The 16,110-nt window shown below is 29.8% G+C and overlaps 1 protein-coding gene across 5 annotated transcripts in view; it reads right to left on the reverse strand.

The window, feature by feature from the left end:
* Ccn (cellular communication network factor protein Ccn) overlaps positions 1-16,110 on the reverse strand; it is a 304,598-nt gene that overhangs the window by 22,769 nt on the left and 265,719 nt on the right. The window lies entirely within an intron of this gene.

A 16,110-nucleotide genomic window follows, 5' to 3' on the forward strand; every position in this document is an offset into this window, starting at 1 on the left:
ATCTATAATTAGGTAATAAGTACCTACGTATATATGAAATGCCATGGGCAGATGGCTTGCTATGGAAATCCAAATGACCTCTCCCCGAGGTACGGCGTGAAATCATAATTTATAATATATATATATATATGTATTAAAATCGGACGAGGATTTATACTGGCGAATAATGAATAGTGGCGAGCGTTACGCCTGCCCATGTGTGTGTGTGTGTGTGTGTGTATGAACGAGAGAAAATAACACAGTGTATATATTATAATATACATGAACGACAGGCGCGTTTGGGTTCTAAATAATGGCAGGCGTGCATAAACGGTACACTATAATATTATATATAAATATATGTGTGTGTGTATATAGAATATGTTATAAGAGTTATCGCTTCATTACCGTGAACGGGCGCCCCACGAATTTTGCACCGGTGTCGCGATTTCGACCTCCGACACAATACTGTACGATAATAATATATTGTATATTATTATCTATTTATAATGTAGGTAGGACCTATATATAATATATATACGTATACTACATGCGTTCATTGCTGAGCATGTTTACAGTGCCTAGTGATTAGTATCCTTGTCTAACGGACAGGGTTTGTTCTAAATGAAAGTTCAAGTTTTTTTTTTAAAGTTTTAATGACACATATCGTCTAAATTTAGATAGGTATATAGAATTAAAATTTTTTTACGTTTTAGTATATCAGATAAAAATATGTTGATGAAGTAAGAACTATAGATTTTAAAAGTACAGCATATTAGGTACGATAATAATGTTTACATAGCGACAGAAATTTAAAAAACATAAACGGTAAATATTGTCGTGGGGGCGACTACGTTGAAGTACTGTTTTGATGGACATTCTGCCCAAAATACTGTGGGCCGCTAGTTTTTGGTAAGTGATGGTTTAAAAAGCTAGGTCCTTTATGTAGTTTTTGATAGTTGGTAATTTAAAGTCTGAGTGCAGTGCATAGTTTTGAACAAACCACAGGATATTTGAGATTATGGGTATAGGACTTTAGATTGTTACACTTTAATTTCGTTTATGTGAGTTGTAGCACAAAAGTTCATTCTGCCAAAGACATTATCGGCGCTCCCGTTCGATGGAATTTCATATTTTACCGATATAATTCCATTTCACAATTGGTTGTGGGTTTTCCATGTAAATTGTTTGAAATTTTAGTTAATAATTGAACAACGTGGTGTTTAGACCACGTCAAACAGGCCTTGAACCAATGTCTATAGCAGAGATATTCAAACTTTTTCATTCCACGGCTCCGTTGCATGTTCACAATACTTGTACGGCTCCCGAAATTATTTATGAAAAAATTGACACAATATGTAGGTACCGATAAAATTTGGCTAATATGGGTGTGATAATAACTGCAGTGACTTTAGTATAAGAAATAAAACATGGTTACATGATGTGTTTCGTCATCGTTTCCATAAAGATTATAAATAATATTTATAATAATTATACAAGAACTACATTAATGTAATAGTGTTAGTCTATGGTGTTTTGACAAGGCTACCTTCGCCAATTCTCGAGACGTCCCTATAGGAGCCTCGATTCAAAGTTTGAATACCTCTGATTTATAGGCTAGACACTCATCCATTCTGTTGCTGATGTGAATACGTAGTACGTACCTTAAAAGGTTAAATCAAGTGACTTTTGCAAGAATCAATATTATTAAGTATTATTTGTTGACTATACATTTTAAAGCAATACATAATATGCGTATAGTATAATATTATAACAATTTTTAACAGGTCGAAATTTGCTTTAAAATGAATAAAGAAGATACAGAAAAATTTTTCACCATACCATTTGAAAAAGAGTGAGTTCACCCATCATTGTAATATCAAAAGTAACGAACCTAAACGTGAATAATTATTTTGTATCTCTATTCATACATATTTGTAAGGTGGAAATAACAAATACCGATGTAGCATTTTCTTATAGTATAAGTACCTAGTATTTTGCATATAGAACTCTATTAGTTATACTAACAGGTATTATAAGGAATTAATTTAAAGGCCAACTTTATAATATTGAACAGCCGAGACACCGTATTCATTGTGTTACTGCATAAAAATATAAATTATACTTGGTCCCATGTTATTGATTTTGTTATTAAAAAAGAATAATATTGAATAATTTTTTTGACCTATGCTTTTAAATTATTAACTTTTGTTCAATCGTATCTATTTACTCTTCAGTACATATTACATGTATTTTAATAAAAAAAAAAAATATATATATATATATATATAATTGTATTTTTTACTATTAAATTTAATATTTAAAATATGTATACATATACATAAGATTTGTAAAATATGTGATTTAACTATACATTAATTGTGATATTATGGCTTGAAGGAAGTAAAATAAATTCCGAACTCATACGTTTTCGTTTTTAATAATTGATAAATATTTTGTTTATTATTCAAGACGTTGTTTCGCAAAGGAGCCAGTAATTATTTACATGTCGATTTTAGACAGATACAACATAATATAATATGGATGGAATTTGATTGGATTGTGGCGAACATTAATTATATTGGTAATATTTAATGCAAGACTCATAAATTATGTTCGGAAACCGGAAAGTTGGCATGTTCTACCTCCCACATATAATTGAAAATCAAATCAATAATTTAATAATTATAATATGTAGATCGAGCTGATTTTATTGACATTTTGCTATACAAAATAAACGAAAAATCGAAACAAACACTTCCGACGTTGAAATAATCAGCACGACACACGATATCATTTATTATTGTATAAACTTATCATGAATGTAAAATTTTAACGAAAAACAGTTAGGTCACGTAATTTTTATTAAAAAAACAAAAATAACAGCTAGAAAACTTGCAGGTTTACTTCTAGGCACGAAATACGTTCGTGATAGTAGTGGATGACCGATGGTAAGCTAATAGTGACTATACCTTTTGGTAAATGTACTTTTAAAAGGGACAGCTTGTCGGTGCAGTATCAGCGTTTATGTCGACGTCAAAATATATCACTATAATATACAAAAAAAAGAAGAACAGTTCTCCAGATGCACGCGATGAGGCGTTAGCTGGGCAAGGGGGGACTGGTGGAGGCGATCTAAGGATCCCCGTCTACATACATGCTATATATATAAATATACAGGGTGTTCCAACTGTTCCACGGAGATCTGACAAATGAAATAACTTTTGTTCTAATCAATATTTTTTATAAATTTCTTTTAAATATAATTCAGACACTTGCGCAACATTTTTATATTAAAATTCTTCTGAAAATCAGATTTACAAATTGGCTATATTGAATATTTTGAAAGAATTGTTATCAATTTTAAATTTTTTTATTTTCAGTATTAAAAAATAAAAAATATAGTGCAAGTGTCTATGAATTATATTTAAAAGACATTTAAAAAAATATTGATTAGAAATTTAGAACAAAAATTATTTCATTCGTCAGAATGTCAGATCTCTTTAGGATACCCTATTATAATACAGTCGTTTGTAAGACGTTTGTATATACATAATAATATTTTATAGAATATCTGCAGCGCGTGCAATCTAATCGGCGATTTCCGTTTTTATTTCCTCATATAATAATATTATAATAATATAATATTCTTTGGTTTTACGCGTGCACATAAAAACCGGAATCGGACGGCGGCGGTGCATGCATCATCTGCAGTACGACATCGTTACGTGGGGCGTAATGATGTTTGTTTACCAACGGACAGAAAACGGTTGCGCGCACAATATTATAATATAAAATCAAATGACCCCCCCCCCTTCGCCGCGCCACCCTGCCACCCACCGAAAGACGCCATCATCCCGTCCGTTCGCCTTGCTGCACGCCCGGCCGGCGCTCGACCTCTGCGCCGCGTGGGTGGTGGGTGTGTGCGCGCGTATATTATTATGTGTGTACTGTATATGATGGAGGCCGGAAGGGATGCAAAAGTGACCTGTCCGTGAATTTACGACCGCTATCAGCATAAAAACGCGCACACACGAGCGCCGTTAAAGTTGCGGCGGCGGCTGCGGCGGAGGAGGAGTCTGTGCCACTCCGACCCGCAGACCATTCGCGCCGACGACGATAATATAAAAGCGCGCGGTGTCCGGTTCGAACCGGGTTGGCGCGACCGCCGCGGAGAATGAAAACCGCCACCGCCGTGCCGCGGTCTCCGCGGGTACTTCGTCGTAATAATATGTGACTACAGCCACCGCGGTAGACGCACTCGCGTCGCACGTCCTGCCGGAGCCGCGTCCTTAATGAAACGCAATTGGCCGAGGTCGCCGGTAAGATTCGTATTAACGCGCGCGGGTTAGGTATACATACCTGCTGCAGTAGTCGGACGGCGCGGCCACGTCGTCGGCGGAAAGCGCCGGGAAAACTTTCCGGGCCGTTCGCAAGTCATATTATCTACTGGCGCGCGGGTCGAATCTGATGCGCGTGAAAGTTTACCATCCACTTTTCGGTGGTCTTGCCGACGAAGTTGTGTGCGCCGTGCAAATGTAATTAATATTCGTCCCGTTAATTGACGGCGGCGGCGGCGGCGGCGGCCGATAAGTCGCGAGCGCCATGTGCGTCTGTCGCGATAAGTACCTACTCTCGACCGGACGACGGACCGGAGGTTTTCTCCGCGAGCGCAATATGTTTCCGTTTTCTGACATTATGTCGTTAATCCTATATTGTGTACGTAATTATGCTATAATAATAATATAGCGTACAGGAATTCGAACTTTTTCATCCCAGTGGATCTGTTGTGTGTTCACAATGTTTGAACGGCTTCCAAAATTATTTTTGAAAAAAATTGAATTAATATGGCCAATATCGGCCAGAACTGTTTCATCAATTTTAACGTTCCTCAGTGTGTAGAACTCCAGGCCTACTAATATTTTTTTATATTTGGGTCTCAAAGAACAAATTTTTACTATTTTCACCTATTAACAGAATTATGTCATCAGCAAATGATACCAACATTTTTTAAATTTAATTTTACTTCCATATTAATGGAATATTTTAATAATTATGTAAACTTATTTTATTTTTATGTTTTTAAAAATATCTGAATTATTATTAATGTGGTTATTATTATTGCTATTAAATACATTGTACTTGGGTCTTGAATCTTACGATGAGTTAGAATTTAAATAAATATGGTTGATCATAAATTAATAACAATGACTTTGGTATTAGAAATAAAATTTAAAATGGTCGCATAACGTGTTTCGTTATCGTTTCCATAATGATTACAAATAATATTTATAATAATTATAAATGAGCTATAACACATTAATGTTGGTTTCCGGTGCTTTGACACGGCTCATCGCTCATCCATTCACGAATTTTCAAGACGCACAGTTTTAATACCTCTGATACATAATGCGTGAAAAGTATTTTAATAATAATATTATTATAGCGATGTACAAGGTTCGTGTCTGATTTCACTGTGCAAATAATAGTGAGTGCCTGCGGAATAATGGTTTTTATGATAATAATTATCGGTTTGTGGCCAACTCGCGAGACGTTGGCTTTTTGAGAACACCGGCAACATAGGTATATCCCCGCGGAGTATAGCACTATTACTTCCCAAAGTTTGCACTTCGGTGAATGCTTCAATGGTAGCTATTTTATATAGCTCTCAGTAATCGAAAACTTTTTTAAGTGCTTTTACAATTGAATTAATATGTTTGAACACAAATTGATAATGAAAATTGTTTACAGTCAATTTTTAATTTTAAATTGAAACTGTATAAAAATAAAATAATCGTGTGGTTTTTATCTTTTATAATAATTATTATACAATTTTTTGGAGTAATGATAATTTTCAAAATCATTTAAAACTGAAACATGCTGACCAATGTAACTTTTTCAAAATGTTTTAAATTAAATGTAATATTATATGTTTTTTTTAAATTCAATTGAAATAAACATTTCAGTATTTAAATCACATAATAATTCATTAAAGCAAATAATAACACGTCGTGTTGAATACTTTATTAACCTACAACATTTTTAGAATATTGTAAAGATTACGTTGATCACGTTAATCATTCGTTATTGATTTTTATTAATGTATTATTATGATTTATAACAGTTCCAGTTTAATACATTTTATACATAGGTATTACGTAATACTAGTAATATGCACTCCATGTAGGCAGTCAAAAAATAATATTACTATTTATTTTAAATTTTAATTAATTTTTATCATTAACATTTAATAATATAATAAAACATTTAAAAATATAACTATATATTATGCGATTCTTGCTCCGGTGCATGCGGTTAGTCAGAAGTTCATTTAGGAATAAACTTTACACAAATTAAAACTAAAATAAACTTAAGTCTCTAACAATACGATCTAAATAGAGCGTTGATCTAATTTAGGTGTTGGAAATGTTAATTATGATTAATACCTAGTAATAGGGTCTATTTTATGCTGATATGATTATTGATAAAGAGAGTGCAGGGTCGAAAAGTTAAAATTGAACTTTTCCTCTAGAGATTAACGTAATTTTAAGTTGTTCAACCAAACCTAGTTTTAGGAGTATTTTAAACATCTAGGTTAATGTGTTACGTTTATAGACACTGAATTAAAATCAAATTATATTGAGTAGATATATTGCAATTGAATATTTTTTGATGCATAATTTTTAAATTGCAAGAGTTAATATTATAATTAGTTTTACCATAGTACATGACGTCGTATCCCTTGAACTTATTGATGAAATGAAATAGAAAAATAATATGGTAGTGTTAATTTGGTTGTATTATGGTATCAAGGTGCATTAACATTTTAAACATCGTCGTGAAAATTAATTTTACATTATTATTATTATCATTTATCAGTTGTATTATACAATACTAATTCCCCTAACGTTCTCTTTCATCGCGGTTAGTGTTTTCGAAATTTTTGACTACGTATAACGATAATAATAAAAATACTAATAATAAAAACTGTATGCGAGTATTGTAATTTGGTGCTAGCTGAGTTTCACGCTTCAGAGAAGTCGAATAGAAGATTTAGGATTAGGAGTATGTTGACATAATGCCTTTAATGACACGCGGGCCTTATAAGTTTGGGTTGAATAAATATTCCGCACAGTCTCATTTTATCTTCACCTCTCGCTATTTCTCATATTCACTATACAGATATATTTTTTCCTTACATAGTGTCATATATAAACACATTTTTCTTGTCATTTAATCCTATGTTTTTTATACTTGAATTGGGCTTAAAGTGCTTAAGGGATTTCCTATATATTCCTAAATGACCGTACGCACGAAAAATGTCATAAGGTACGGATTTGCATGTTGGCTGAGGTGGCGGTGCGGGTCATGTGCTAATTATTATTGATTACGGGTGGTCATTGTAATCAAAAAGGTTATGTTGGCTTGATGATAAATAGATGGCCTTTTGGGACCTAATAGTAAACCACGTATGGTTTTATATTATATTGGCTTAAAACAGTCAGTTTTGGCTGAAAATATGGGGTTTCTGTTAGATCGTTCATCACCACATACATTGTTTTTTATAATCAAATATTCCATTTTATCAATGTTTCAATTCGTGGTATGTAAGATGTAGGTTTATAATATATTTATATTTTATCTAATCAAAACAAAATAGTAAATACCTATTTGTTATTATATTCTGTAATGTGCAATTTATATTTAGAAAGAAAAACAATATTTATTAATGATTATCGTGTTAATTTAATGTTAAATTAATGATCATAATGTTAGCATAAAATAATGAATATAATAAACACTTGATAATTGAAAAATATATTGTTAAATTTGTTCTTTTGTAAAAGTTATTGTGAAAAAAAAAACAAGATGTTATTAACAATTTAACTTTACACTTTTATTTTATGTGGTAGTTATTAAAACAATGTTCTTGATGATAATTTATAAACCAAACCATTTTTGGGTAAACTATATATTTGACTAATATTTGAATAAAATAATTCTAAAATGTTTAAAATTATATTATTAATTTCTAATTTACCTATTTTTCACAAATATTTTATTGTTTGGTCAATTAAGTATCATATATTAAATATAGAATTAAATAAAAAAATAAAAAATAATAGTTTTAAAATTTATTTTATTTTAATTATCTTAAGATACTGGTTCAAGGTTATAACTAAATATTTTTTAATATCATCTAAAGGTTATATATACACGTATACACGATACATCTGTGTTGTGATCCATATTTCAATATACGTAGATTGTAAGAGCTGTAACAACACTTAATGTAATCATAAAACTTGTAGACAATTTCACCGACAACCAAAAATAAACTACTGAAATACCAATGATTCAACAAAACTACATATCGTTAAAATAGCATCACTTCTAAATTATAATCTTCATTTAAAAGCATACAAATAAAAAACTGGTTTTTGTAGTTAACTTAAATAATAAATTAAAGTACCAGATGGGTTATGGGTATAAATAATTCAATAACTATACTCATACTGTGCGTCTACTCCTCTACTCATATGGATTGGAAGTGCACGGTGGATTATTCCTTGTAATTGATTCAAAGTAATTCATTAGTTTCTATTTATTAACATGATATAGAGATCTACGTATTAAATTAGTAAAAGAGGTATTACCAATGTGTTTTTCCTCTACACGTTACTCATAATTATTTTAATATTATAATAATGTTAATAATATTGTAAATATAAAATTTGCATGTTGTAATAATTGTATATAGATAAGTAAAATTAGCTTGATAAATAAAAAAAATAAAATGATTATTGTATCGTAAATATTAAATTGCATATTATAGCTACAATGAAAATAATCGTTGACGAAACGGATAGACGGGAAGCTGCAGGCATCTCAAACATTCTGTCAGAAGCTCTCCACCCAGACAACATAAGACTAATAATAACCTTTATTACTAAGTCCAACCTTATCAATAGTATTTAAGATGTAAATTATATAACTTGTAAATAATTTAGATTTAAACACATTGTTGCCAATGGCCATAGTTGCCGAGGCTTATTTCTAATAAAAAAAAAATAATCGTTGCAAAATCTCACAACGCGAGTATCACATATTTGTTGTTAAATATTAGTTTTTATTTTATTAGTACGTTTATTCACTTATAGACTATAATAAATTAAAATACCTATTACGTTTTGTATTTGATAAAATTAAATACCTAATTTAAGTATACACCATTAAAATAATGATAAATGCATTAGTAGTTGATTCTTATACATTTTTATTACAAATTATTCACCTCTCTCCCCCCCACACACATACAATAATTGAATTTCGTTAATATTAATTAAATATACAGAGATTTTAGCGAATCGTGCAAAATTCTTTGTTAAAACCTAATTTCATCACTTGCAGACGATATAGGTACGCAATATAAATGTATACCCGAAGTCTACTAAATTTCTCATCACTGGATTATTCATTACAAACAATGGGAAAGCAAATACGGACACCATACATCAACATCGAGCCGATTGTAGATTACACAAGCCTATAAATCTCTTTCATCAATAAGTGAACTTTGTCGAAAATTATTAGACCAACGTGAGCATTGTTTCTTACACACCGTAGATTCTTATCTCGGATTCAAGTTTTCTCATTATAAAGTTAAACGGAATCAAAATATTGCAGCTTTTACCGTCCAAAAACAACAATGCAGGAAAATAATGGACACGTGAAAACCCTAGAGAGCGCCAAATAGTTACGAAAGAATGGCAACAAACAGAAAACGTAGGTACGAAGAAACCACCTCTCATATATATGCGTAACAGCCCATAACTGTGTAACAAGCTCAGTAACAATTCATTAGAACTGAGATTGCAGGAATGCTCCAAATGACTATGTATATATGTATACACAGGTTGGGAGAATATAATACAAATAATGTAAAACACAAGTACATAATATTAAATCAATACAAAAGGATACTGTGTGTACGATATTTCGTGATTATATTTTATAAACCACAACTAAAAGTTATTAATAAAAGTACCTACAAATTTCGATTTTCAGCCAGCTCGATATCTCATATTAATACGAGTGAAAAAGTATAAATTTTATAAATATCCAAAGGTGGCCAGGTGGGAAAGTTAATGAAAATAATTAACTCAAGTTAATTTTAAGTGAAGATGACACATGATCATTAAGTTAAAAGATAACTGTTAACAAATTATGAATTTAACTAGACTATTTAAAAGTTAATATGGAAAAATTTTTAACTTTACTGAGTTTAAAAAAAGTTAATCTATTTTTTTAAGTTAGTATGAAAATCACATCATAAAGGGTGACTGTGTCTATCTGATCTAATAAAATAAACCAATATAAAAAATCAATTTACCAAGAAAAATAACATAATTTATTGTGTTATTTTAGTATTGAATTATTTAAATTTTATATTAATATTTACGTTTAAACGAATCATTTTAAAATGTTTTAACTCGATGAATTATTTATAAATCAACTGAAGAAATCTAAGTTTTTTCAACTGTCAATTAAACTAGTTAAGTACATAAGTTGATAAGAAAATAAACTAACTAGTTAATGCCCACCTTTGTAAATGTCATATAATTACATAAACACAAAACCACGAAAATAACACCAAAAATGTTTGGGTTAATAATATCGTTGCTTTAGAATAGGTTTGTATTAAATGCATTTCGCTCACATTCTAAACCGTTCAGATTAATATCAATATAGACGCAATTGATGTTCAGCCTTAACCCAAACTAATTTATACAATATGTACATATACAATATATTTTATATTATATAAAACGAAGTTACACAACTTTTGTATTCGCGCAGTAACGAGCAAAGCAGCAGTGAGATAAGTTATGTGACAAATACAATTTATTGCATTTAATACTTATACAGTTTTAATTTATAATACGAACAGTGTAATATTATTTCATAATTTAATGTTTACAATTATTATAAAAGATACCGCGATTTGTTTTTAAACGATCAAAACTTAATAACTATAATTACGGGTGTACACAAAATATCGTTGGTTGTTCATTCGATCGTTTCAAAACCAATGAAACATCGTTTTCGATACCTAAAAAGTTCGTGAACCTCCCTTTGCCCCCTTATAATGTTGAAGTATGATTGGAACATGCATATCAAATTTAGAACCACTCAACAGCGTGTTAGCCGCAGGAACACTGTCTGACCAGAGCGAGTTTGACGAGTGAAAAATATTTCGTCGATAATTCAAACGAGAAATTCGGTCGTTGTGCTTTTTCCTAGTGTCACGCGTGCACGTTATATAGAAATAAAGGAATGATAATAAAGACAGGACAGATACTATTATAGGAAAAGTTTATGCGGTCACTACAAAATATATAATATCATATCAGCAAACTGGAATCCCCCGATAACGCTTGCTCAGCAAGCAATAACTGGGTCATAGGTCTCGTTCCACGTACTTTTCTACACCCTTGGGGAAATTATATGTCTGCAGTAAAAGATCCGCAAAACACTCGACTCGGAATTCTATAACGCCGAAGACTGTTGTGTGTAGTAGGTACGGTAAGAAAAAATATAACGGCATGCAAAAACATTATTTGAAAGCGATATTTTTGTTGCACAGAAACGTCGTATCGACGGTTTCGAGAAGTGTAGATAATACATTAATATCGTGTTTCGTGGCATGGTAATTAGTTTTCAACCAACAACACGACTATTATAAGGTAATTAAAACGAGACTCATCAGTATAATAATATATTGTAATACTTGGCAATCGGTGACCGTGATAATAGGTGTTTTTTCTTTAATGATCGTGCGTTAATTATTTATGTTGCATTGTATGAAAAATATCTGTAAACGGGAATATTAATGTAAATGTCATAATTACGGGCATATATTACGATTTCGATGTGAAAAAAATACAATATTAAATAATTTTATCTTAGCATTTCGAAGTTGATGTCGATATAAACAACGTGTAAAAGTATTGAAATTCAGTTTTAAGTTACGATTAAGCAAATAAAAAATACGCCTATGATTCAATGTCGAAAAATTGAAACAGATCGCTGAAACAAATGTTTTTGAAATGCGGAAATTAATAAAAATAACAAAGGTCGTCGCAATCCTAAAAATGTTAAAAAACAAAATATGTTCTGAAGCTTTTTATGGATGTGTAGAGACAACAGCTTGCACAAAAAGTGGAAAATAATAAATATAATGACTGTTGAGAGAGATGGGTAAAAAAATAAACTTAATTTTTAAAACTAAATTACTATTTATAAGGTTATTCAAAGATTATTTTTTATTTTTGTGTTATAATTCTATTATCGTTACTTATATTACAATCAATATTTATTCAATTTAAAATAATGTTCGGTATTTAATATATAATTAATATAAATTAAAAGGTATGTGATCTATAAGGTATGCTCACGCGTATAAGAAAATCGATAATTTAATAAATCTGTATATTATACAATTTTATAGATGTTTGAAATTATATTGTCAAAATATAGTATTATAAATTAGTTACTAATTAACCTTGAATTTGAAATAATCCATATTCATATAAAATATACGTGATAAATATAATGGATTTATATGGATTCAAAAATATAGTTTTAATTAAAATAAATAATATGAATAGTATTATATGAAAGGATTATATAGATAAAATATTGTAATTTAAATATATAAAATATACGAGTATAGTTTTACCTGTTCTGAACGATTCAAGTTACATTTTATATTAATTTTAGCTACTTATACATGCAAATTGTGCTTTAGAGCTATTATTGAACCGAAAATGCATGGTATTGTTTGAGTATCACTTTTGTAATTTTATTTAATGGTTTTCATTTACTGTTAATCACTTTGCTGAAAATTATTACTATAAACACAAAAATTGGGACATTTAAATGTAAAATTATGTAAATGAATCCATTGCGACTACAGTTTAAAACTGTTCTCAATAACCCGAAAGTGGTATTAATGAATTAAATTACATTTTTAACGTTTTTATGAATAGTAAAAAAATAATTCCTACGATCTCCGCAGGCTGGCGTTAGATTAAAAACTTTGACTCGCATTTACCAGAAGTCAAACGTGTTTTTATTGCGCAGTTGTTTTCGGTTAGTTGGGGAAACCATACGTATTTTCCATGAAAAACTTTTAATCACATTCGTTTTTTTTTAATCTAACAAATAAAAAATTATGAAAATAAAATAATAACTATATAGAAGAAATCATTACGACTCTTTTAGGTTACCTACCAAACATTTTCATGTATAGTTTGACGCAAACAAAGGGCATGAATAATAGTGGACATCAAAAAGTATAAAGTATACAAGACATTCATTCTTTTTTCGTTTTTCTCTTATTTTTTTATTCCACTCCTTCACCTGTCCGGTTAGCTCCTCAACATTAGTTGTGTTCATTTATCAAACCTGTGAAATGATTGTGAAAATGAAAAAATGTTTATCCACGTCAGTTTTTTCAAGAGCATATTTCTGGTGTAGTTGCCGGCGGTAGACGTCGAAAGTGGAAGAATTTCTTGCTCATTACCCTAAATTGTCTCTACTCTTTTCCGGCCAACCATCCAAACGGCTTCTGAAGTTTGACGACGATTTTCATACGATCATTTAACTCAAAATCATAAGGAATGACTCTTCTGTTGATTTGTTTATTATTTATTTAACAAGTACCTTTTATAAAGTTTTTGTGTAGTTTGTACAAACAACAATTATATATATTTTTTTCGAACTCTGCAGTATCTGACATTTCAATACTTTAGAAAAAAGTTTTGTAGAATTTTACGATTTTGTTTTTCCAGGGCTGTTAAGAGCAGAAGAAAACTAGAAGTGTATCTATTTGGACATATGGTACATCGTTAACTTAACTTTATCGGATTATTTGTTTCCGATAATTTTTGGTAATCGATCTCTTTTGCTGATTAAAGGTGTACAAACTTCTACTCAACCACAGAAAGATTGTTCTCGACATTTGAAATAAAAACACCTTAAACTCACAATCAGCGTTTTATTATGTAATAATGTTATAATAATATGTTTTATAGTTGAGTATATTTGATTTTAGTTGTTTCGAGTAATATTGTCAGGAAACGGTTTAGATAATTACTATTTCATAAATGTGTTCTAAAAATGTTTAATCACCAATGGATTTTGATTTATAGGCCTGCAGATATCAGATTCTAAACACGGTTTATTAATTTTACTAAAAAGTGAATTACCTACATACATGTTACATTACATACAATTATCAAAAATCCTCGTTGCCGGTCAATGTTTAGATAATATTAAATGTACCTATATGCATGTATTTAATATTTACTATTTAACTGTTATTCAAATTAATAATTCCATGAAGGGTACCTACGCGTCGTTCTATGACACGGGATATGTCAATTATTCAATATTTCATCGAAGCGGCATTCTAGGGTAACGTAAAATTATATTGAATAAATTGAATGTAGTGCTACAGTGTTAATAATAAAGCTTTCGTTCAAGTGTTGACATTGAAGATTAGTGAATAGTGAACAACTACTGCCTACTGGCCTTTACAAAATTCATCAAAACCAGAAACCTACCGTACTATGATTTATTATAATCTATTATAATTTATATACATTTATATATTATAATGTTACAATACAGGTACCTACCGATGCATTGAGCGTACATATATAATAATACATGCTATATTACTATGGTTTCGGTGATTTGATGTTTTGGAAAATAACAATATTGCCAAGTCAAACGTACGTCTAACCAGATTGTTCCGACATTAAACTTAGGTTTGTATTTCAAGCTTATAATTTATGAATAAACGAGCATATTTTTTGACCTTAGCTTATTGAGTTTTTTACTGTAAAAGTTATTCGTGCATTATAATATTTCTAAGCTTATTAAATTTTGTTTCATTTTCTGATAAATTTTCATCCAGCATTTCGGAGCAGTAAAGTTTTATTTTTGTTTAAATATCATTCTACCTACTAATTATACAGTGTTAACGTGGACGGGTTCACTTGTTTTACAGATTATTCTACCTTCAAATCTCGAAAATGTTTGCATAATTTATGTGTTCTAATCAAATTATAGTAACATTTAATTTAAACGGATCACGTTTTTTGATCTTTTGAATAATGACCGTAAACTGGTAGTAAAAGAATTTTAAATAACGAATGAACTAAATTTAACATTATCACGGCACTGTGCACACTAGTCAATTTTTTTAGTTTTCTCAATGAAGTATAAATAGTGCCTATAGAATTTCAACTGCGTTATTAAGTTATGCGTTTTGATTGATTGAAGTTTTTGATGTTTTTCAAATACAATGATTTAAAGCTTTTGAACGTTTTTGAACGTTACCTAGTTAAATGTTTAAATATTTCTTGCAATATTTAGATGATTACTGGAAATATTGTGGTCAATCATTTGAATTACAAAATATAACAAGAAGGCAAGAATTATGGAATGAATCTTTTAGATAATAAGTAAATATTTATTGCTTTGAAAAATAATGTATAATATTTTCAATTTAATATAATATAGGTAGCTACATTTCAGTTTTTCATACAACACATTATTTAAAAGTAAATTTTGTTAAAAAAACGGTAACAGATAAAAATGCAATCACATTTTTCTAGAACTTCAAAAGAAATCATATAAGACTTAAGGTATAAATCCATACTATGTACATATATTTATTTTTATTTAATTTGAACTTTCAATAAAAGATATTCAATATTAAAATAATATTAGTATTTTATTTTCAATTTAAAAATCTTCAATATTCTTGGATGTTTTTAAAACAAATCGCAATCTGTTTTTTATAGTAAATATTATTTGAATACACACAAACGTTAAGTTTCTCTCTCTTTCAAAAAATATTTTCTCTTAAAATAATCATTAGAAATGTTAGAAACAATCCATTAGTCGATTTCTAAATGAAAATAATTACATAGTCCATAATAAATTTTTCAACTCAATTTTATTTCATGCACTTTGTTTATACGAAACCATCATCAGTATTCAGAGTGATCCATTTAAGTGGGTGCTATAATTATATCTAAAAGTATTAACTTTTTT

Source organism: Diuraphis noxia, unplaced genomic scaffold (assembly GCF_037042655.1).
Source record: "Diuraphis noxia isolate RWA-SAM2 unplaced genomic scaffold, SU_Dnox_SAM2 contig0003, whole genome shotgun sequence".
NCBI classification, from domain to species: domain Eukaryota; kingdom Metazoa; phylum Arthropoda; class Insecta; order Hemiptera; family Aphididae; genus Diuraphis; species Diuraphis noxia.